Here is an 8,717-nt window from a genome sequence, read left to right as displayed (position 1 = left end):
ATAGCTTTGTTTTGAAAAGGATTTGAAAAAGGGCTTATGAATTAAGATACATTTGATTTTTTTGAAATTAGGGTTTTTAGAAATTAGGGTTTGTGACATGTTTGTGCAAGAAATTATGAATTGAAACATAAAAATTGGAAAAAATTTGAATTGAAAACGAAATTGCCTACTCCCCACATTCCTGGCGTTAAACGCCCAACTGCTGCATGTTTTGGGAGTTTAACGCCCAGTTAGTGCTTGGTCTGGGCGTTTAACGCCCAGTTGTTGCTTCTAGCTGGCGTTAAACGCCAGAAACCCCTTTGTCACTGGGCATTTTTCTGAACGTCCAGGATGCTGTCAATCTGGCGTTAAACGCCCAGAAGCTGCTTCTTTCTGCCGTTTAACGCCCAGATGGCTATCATTACTGGCATTAAACACCCAGTAGATGCTCCTTTTGGGCATTTAATGCCCAGTTGTGCCTCTTACTGGCGTTTTCTTGCCAATGAGCTCTTTTTCTCTGTTTTGTGTGCTGAATCCTTCTGTAACCCTGTGAACATCTGCAATTGAGTCTTTACCTTATTAACAGTAAACTTTATATAAACAAATAAAATCAAGAATAGGGCAAAATAACAAAAAAAGTTTTCCCAATGGCTGGGTTGCCTCCCAGTAAGCGCTTCTTTATTGTCTTTAGCTGGACCTTGCTGAGTTTTTTAATTTAGCCTCAGCCTTGAGCACTCTTGCTCAACATTGCCTTCAAGATAGTGTTTGATTCTCTGTCCATTAACAATGAACTTCTTATCAGAATCAATGTCTTGAAGCTCTACATAACCATATGGGGATACACTTGTAATCACATATGGTCTCCTCCACCGGGATTTCAGTTTCCCAGGGAATAGCCTGAGCCTAGAGTTAAACAACAAAACCTTTTGTCATGGTTCAAAGATTCTTGATGACAGCTTTCTGTCATGCCATCTTTTTTATTTCTCCTTATAAAGCTTGGCATTTTCAAAAGCAGTGAGTCTAAATTCCTCTAGCTCATTTAGCTGGAGTAATCTTTTTTCTCCGGCTAATTTGGCATCAAAGTTCAGGAATCTGGTTGCCCAGTAGGCCTTATGTTTCAGTTCCACGGGCAGATGACAGGCCTTACCATACACAAGCTGATATGGAGAGGTTCCTATAGGAGTCTTGAATGCTGTTCTGTAAGCCCACAGAGCATCATCCAACCCTCTTGCCCAATCCTTTCTACGGGTACTGACAGTCCGTTTCAGGATTCTTTTTAGTTCTCTATTAGAGACTTCAGCTTGTCCATTTGTCTGTGGATGATATGGAGTGGCAACCTTGTGGCTAATCCCATACCGGACCATGGCAGAGTACAGCTGTTTGTTGCAGAAGTGAGTACCCCCCATCACTGATTAGTACTCTAGGGACACCAAACCTGTTGAAGATATGTTTCTGGAGGAACTTCAGTACTGTCTTAGTATCATTAGTGGGTGTGGCAATGGCCTCTACCCATTTTGATACATAATCGACTGCCACCAGAATATAAGTGTTTGAGTATGATGGTGGGAAAGGCCCCATGAAGTCAATTCCCCATACATCAAACAACTCAATCTCCAAGATCCCTTGTTGAGGCATGGCGTAACCATGAGGCAGATTACCAGCTCTCTGGCAACTATCACAGTTACGTACAAACTCTCGGGAATCTCTATAGAGGGTAGGCCAGTAGAAGCCACATTGGAGGACCTTGGTGGCTGTTCGCTCACCTCCGAAATGGCCTCCATATTGTGATCCATGACAATGCCATAAGATTCTCTGTGCTTCTTCTCTAGGCACACACCTATGAATTATTCCATCTGCACATCTCTTAAAGAGATAGGGTTCATCCCACAAGTAGTACTTTGCATCAGTAATTAATTTTTTCTTTTGTTGCCTGCTGTACTCCTTGGGTATGAACCTTGCAGCTTTATAGTTTGCAATATCTGCAAACCATGGTGTTTCCTGAATGGCAAACAAATGCTCATCCGGAAAGGTTTTAGAGATCTCAATAGAGGGAAAGGACGCCCTTTCTACTGGCTCTATCCGGGACAAATGGTCAGCCACTTGGTTTTCTGTCCCTTTTCTGTCTCTTATTTCTATATCAAACTTCTGCAGAAGCAACACCCATCTTATGAGCCTGGGTTTTGAATCTTGCTTTGTGAGTAGATATTTAAGAGCAGCATGGTCAGTGTACACAATCACTTTGGATCCTACTAAGTATGATCTAAACTTGTCAATGGCATAAACCACTGCAAGCAATTCTTTTTCTGTGGTTGTGTAGTTTTTCTGGGCATCATTTAAAACATGGCTAGCATAATAAATGACATGCAGAAGCTTGTCATGCCTCTGTCCCAGTACTGCACCAATGGCATGGTCACTGGCATCACATATTAGTTCAAATAGTAATGTCCAGTCTGGTACAGAGATAACTGGTGCTGTGACCAGCTTAGCTTTCAGAGTCTTAAACGCTTACAGACACTCTGTGTCAAACACAAATGGCATGTCAGCAGCTAGCATATTGCTCAGGGGTTTTGCAATTTTTGAAAAATCCTTTATAAACCTCCTGTAGAATCCTGCATGCCCCAGAAAGCTTCTGATTGCCTTAACATTAGCAGGTGGTGGTAATTTTTTAATTACTTCCACTTTAGCTTGATCCACCTCTATTCCCTTGTTCGAAATTTTATGCCCAAGGACAATTTCTTCAGTCACCATAAAGTGACATTTTTCCTAGTTTAAAACCAGATTTGTCTCTTGGCATCTTTTCAGAACCAGTGTCAGGTGATCAAGACAGGAGCTGAATGAGTCTCCATATACTGAGAAGTCATCCATGAAGACTTCCAGAAATTTTTCCACCATATCAGAGAAAATAGAGAGCATGCATCTCTGAAAGGTTGCAGGCGCATTACACAGCCCAAATGGCATCCTTCTGTAAGCGAACACTCCAGATGGACATGTGAATGCTGTTTTCTCTTGATCTTGGGGATCTACTGTAATTTGGTTGTAGCCTGAATAGCCATCCAAAAAGCAGTAATAATCATGACCTGCTAGTCTTTCTAGCATCTGGTCTATGAATGGTAAAGGAAAATGATCCTTTCTGGTGGCTGTATTGAGCCTTCTGTAGTCAATACACATGCGCCACCCTGTAACTGTTCTTGTAGGAACCAGTTCATTTTTTTTCATTATGAACCACTGTCATGCCTCCCTTTTTGGGGACAACTTGGACAGGGCTCACCCAGGGACTATCAGAAATAGGATAAATAATCCCAGCCTCCAGTAATTTGGTGACCTCTTTCTGCACCACTTCCTTCATGGCTGGATTAAGCCGCCTCTGTAGTTGAACCACTGGCTTAGCATTATCCTCCAATAAGATCTTGTGCATGCATCTAGCTGGGCTTATGCCCTTAAGGTCACCTATGGACCACCCAAGAGCTGTCTTGTGTGTCCTTAGCACTTGAATTAGTGCTTCCTCTTCCTGTGGATTTAAAGCAGAGCTTATGATCACTGGAAAAGTGTCACCTTCTCCCAGAAATGCATATTTCAGGGATGGTGGTAATGGCTTGAGCTCAGGTTTAGGAGGTGTTTCCTCTTCTTGAGGAAGTTTCAGAAGTTCTTTCAATTCTTCTGAATCCTCCAACTCAGGCTGAACATTCTTAAAGATGTCTTCCAGCTCTGATTCGAGATTCTCAGCCATGTTGATCTCCTCTACCAAAGAGTCAATAAGATCAACTTTCATGCAGTCTTTTGGTGTGTCTGGATACTGCATGGCCTTGACAGCATTCAACTTAAACTCATCCTCATTGACTCTCAGGGTTATTTCCCCTGTTGGACATCAATGAGAGTTCGTCCAGTTGCTAGGAAGGGTCTTCCTAGAATGAGAGTAGCACTCTTGTGCTCCTCCATTCCCAGTACTACAAAGTCAGTGGGAAAGGCGAATGGCCCAACCCTAACAATCATGTTATCAATCACGCCTGATGGGTATTTAATGGAGCCATCAGCAAGTTGGAGACATATCCGGGTCGGTTTAACTTCTGCAGTTAAACCAAGCTTTCTGATGATGGATGCAGGTATTAGGTTGATGCTTGCCCCAAGATCACATAGAGCTGTCCTGGTGCAATTACCCTCTAGTGTGCATGGTATCAGAAAGCTTCCGGGATCTTTAAGCTTTTCTGGAAAGCTTTTCAGAATGACTGCACTGCATTCTTCAGTGAGGAGAACTCTTTCAGTTTCTCTCCAATCCTTCTTATGACTCAAGATCTCTTTCATGAACTTGGCATAAGAAGGTATTTGCTCAAGTACCTCTGCAAACAGAATCTTTATTTCAAGAGTCCTGAGATAATCTGCAAAGCGAGCAAATTGTTTATCCTGCTCCTCTTGGCAGAGTTTTTGAGGATAAGGTATTTTGGCTTTATATTCCTCAACCTTAGTTGCTGCAGGTTTATTTCCTACAGAGGTGGTTGGAGAAGCCTTTTTAGAGGGGTTGTTATCAGCACTTGTGTATGTCTGATCCCTCACTGGCATTTGAATGCCAGGGTTAGAAGCTGAAGTGACGTTGGACGCCAACTCCTCACCTGTTCAGGGCGTCTGAACGCCAGAACTGTGCTTCTTTTGGGCGTTCAACGCCACTTCTTTGTTTGTTTCTGGCGTTGAACGCCAGGACTGAGCATGGTTTGGGCGTTCAACGCCAGCTTTCCACCCAATCTCTGGCGTTTGAGTGCCAGAATTATTCTTCTCCGGGATCTTACTATCCTCAGATAAATTTTGGGTGGTTTGCTCATTTCTTGGCTTCCTGCTACCTTGAGGTGGGGCATCTAATGTTTTCCCACTTCTTAATTGAACTGCTTGGCTCTCTTCTGTTATTTATTTTGACAGCTGCTGCTTTGTTTGCTTTAGGTGTACTTCCATATTTATATTAGCCATTCTTGTCTCTTGTAGTCTCTCCTTGAATTCGGCTAACTGTTTTGTTAGAAAATCCAATTGCTGATTGAATTCAGTAGCTTGTTCTGCAGGGCTGAGTTCAGCAGTCACTGTTTTAGCCTCTTCTTTCATGGAAGGTTCACTGCTTAGGTACAGATGCTGATTTCTGGCAACTGTATCAATGAGCTCTTGAGCTTCTTCAATTGTCTTTCTCATGTGGATAGATCCACCAGCTGAGTAATCTAGAAAAATCTGAACTCTTTCTGTAAGCCCATAATAGAAGATGTCTAACTGAACCCACTCTGAAAATATTTCAGAGGGGCATTTTCTTAGCATCTCTCTGTATCTCTCCCAAGCATCATAAAGAGATTCTTTATCTCCTTGTTTAAAGCCTTGGATGTCCAGCCTTAGCTGTGTCATCCATTTTGGAGGGAAGTATTGATTCAGGAATTTTTCTGTCAGCTGTTTCCATGTCCTTATGCTAGCCTTAGGTTGGTTATTTAGCCACCTCTTAGCTTGGTCTTTTATAGCAAATGGAAACAGTAATAATCTGTAGACATCCTGATCTACTTCCTTATCATGTACTGTGTCAGCAATCTGTAAAAACTGTGCCAGAAACTCTGTAGGTTCTTCCTGTGGAAGACCAGAATACTGGCAACTTTGCTGCACCATGATAATGAGCTGAGGATTCAACTCAAAGCTACTGACTCCAATGGAGGGTATACAGATACTACTCCCATATGAAGCAGTAGAGGGGTTAGCATATGACCCCAGAGTCCTTCTGGACTGCTCATTTCCACTTAGGTCCATGGTGGAGAAAAGGGAATTTATGTGAATTGCAATTAAAATATATTTTTATTTTATTTTATGATTTTTATTTTATAAAAAAGAGAACGAGTAAAATAAAAAAAATAACTAAAAATTAAATATAGATTTCAAAAATTAAGAATAAAGCAAAAATATTTCAAAACTAAAATAATTACTTAATTAAGAAGATTTGAAAAATTTTATATATAATTTTTTTTGAAAAAGATTTTAAATTTTGAAATAAAAATATAGATTTTAAAATTGATTTTCGAAAATTTGCTTTAAAATAGAGAGAAAAGATATTTTTGAATTTAATGAGGAAAAAAATAATAAAATAGCACAAGATTTAAAATTTTTAGATCTAATGCTCTTTGTTTTCGAAAATTTTGGAGGGAAAACACCAAGGAACACCAAACTTAAAAATTTTAAGATCAAGACACAAGGAAGAATCAAGAACACTTTGAAGACTCACAAGAACAACAAGAACATGAAGAAAGAACACCAAACTTAAAATTTTTAGAAAACCAAACTAAAATTTTTGAAAATTATAAAAAGATTAACAAGAAAACACCAAACTTAAAGTTTGGAATAAGATTTCAAAGAAAAATTATTTTTGAGAAAAAAAAAGATTTTAAAAAGAAGATACCTAATTACCAAGAACATAGACCAACGCTCTAGCCAATTGGGCAGTAAATGTAACACTTGTTTTGAAGAAGTATTTTTAATAACTAAGAATAATTTTTTTTTTTGAAAACTAATGTTTTGAAAAGGCACAAGAAAAACAAGAAAAGAAGCAGAACAAGAAAAACTAAAGATCAAACAAGAAAAATAAACAAGAACAACTTGAAGATGAAGAAAGAACAAAGAACACAAATTTCGAAAATTTTTAAAAGAAAATAAAAATATGCAATTGACACCAAACTTAAAATAAGAAACTAAAATCAAACAGAAAAACTCAATTATCAGTTTATAAAATTTTTGAAAAATTTTAAAAAAGAGAAAATAAGGATTTTAAAAAGAAAATTTCAACCAAAAACAATAATAGAAGACTCTAAACCAAAAAGAAAAATTTTTCCTAATCTAAGCAACAAAATAAACCGTCAGTTGTCCAAACTCGAACAATCCCAAGCAACGGCGCCAAAAACTTGGTGCACGAATTGTGAATCACACTTTTCACAACTCGTACCACTAACCAGCAAGTGCATTGGGTCGTCCAAGTAATACCCTACGTGAGTAAGGGTCGAATCCCACGGAGATTGTTGGTTTGAAGTAATCTATGGTTATTTTGTAAATCTTAGTAAGGAGATCAATTATAATTATCAGTTTGAATTGCGAAAAATAAAAGAGCACTAATTAAATACTTGTTCTGCAGTAATGGAGAATATGTTGGAGTTTTGGAGATGCTTTGTCTTCTGAATCTCTGCTTTCTTCCTGCCTTCTTCTTCACGCATGCAAGGTTCCTCCTGTGGCAAGCTGTGTATTGGTGGATCACCGTTGTCAATGGCTACCATCCGTCCTCTCAGTGAAAAAGATCCAGGTGCGTTGTCACCGCACGGCTAATCATCTGTCGGTTCCTACTCATGCTGGAATAGGATCCATTGATCCTTTTGTGTCTGTCACTACGCCCAGCCCTTGTGAGTTTGAAGCTCGTCACAGTCATTCAATTCTTGAATCCTACTCGGAATACCACAGACAAGGTTTAGACTTTCCGGATTCTCAAGAATACTGCCAATGGATTCTAGCTTATACCACGAAGATTCTGATTAAGGAATCCAAGAGATATTCATTCAATCGAAGGTAGAACGGAGGTGGTTGTCAGGCACGCGTTCATAGGTTGAGGATGATGATGAGTGTCATGGATCATCACATCCATCATATTGAAGTGCGAATAAACATCTTAGATAGAAACAAGCGTGTTTGAATAGAAAACAGAAATAGTTGCATTAATTCATCGAAACACAGCAGAGCTCCTCACCCCCAACAATGGAGTTTAGAGACTCATGCCGTCAAAGAGTACAAAGTTCAGATCTAAAAATGTCATGAGTTGCGAAATAGACCTCTAAAAGTTGTTTAAATACTAAACTAATAACCTAGGTTTACAGAAAATGATTAAACTATGATAGATGGTGCAGAAATTCACTTCTGGGGCCCACTTGGTGTGTGCTGGGGCTGAGACTTAAGCTTCTCATGTGCCTAGGCTGTTTCTGGAGTTGAACGCCAGGTTGTAACCTGTTTCTAGCGTTCAACTCCCATTTGTAACCTGTTTCTGGCGTTTGACGCCAGACTGCAACATGGAACTGGCGTTGAACGCTAGTTTACATCATTTATCCTTGAGCAAAGTATAAACTATTATATATTACTGGAAAGCCCTGGATGTCTACTTTCCAACGCAATTGAGAGCGCGCCATTTGGAGTTCTACAGCTCCAGAAAATCCATTTCTAGTGCAGGGAGGTCAGAATCCAACAACATCAGCAGTCCTTTTTCAGCCTGAATCAGATTTTTGCTCAGCTCCCTCAATTTCAGCCAGAAAATACCTAAAATTACAGAAAAATACACAAACTCATAGTAAAGTCCAGAATTGTGATTTTTATTTAAAATCTAATAGAAATATAATAAAAACTAACTAAATTACATTGAAAACATACTAAAAATAGTGCCAAAAAGCGTATAATTTATCCGCTCATCAATACTTCAAGTTGATGCCAGGCTTGGGTATCAATTTTGATAAGTCCATCCTGATTCTAATTAACTGTGAGGAGCAGTGGGTCGAGCGTATGTGTAACTTGCTGGGCTGTAAGGGGGATGCCCTTCCAGTTAAATACCTTGGAATCTCTCTAGGAGCTAATCCGAGGTTGGTGAAGACTTGGAAGCCTATAATAGACAAGGTGGAGGATAAACTCAGCTTGTGGAAAGCTAAGGTGCTAAACAAAGCTGGGAATTTGGTTCTTATCAAATCAGTGCTGAACAGTCTGCCAGTATA

This window comes from Arachis ipaensis, chromosome B9, assembly GCF_059453495.1.
Source record: "Arachis ipaensis isolate K30076 ecotype BB chromosome B9, ASM5945349v1, whole genome shotgun sequence".
NCBI lineage: Eukaryota > Viridiplantae > Streptophyta > Magnoliopsida > Fabales > Fabaceae > Arachis > Arachis ipaensis.
Note: the sequence above shows the minus strand (reverse complement) of the source record.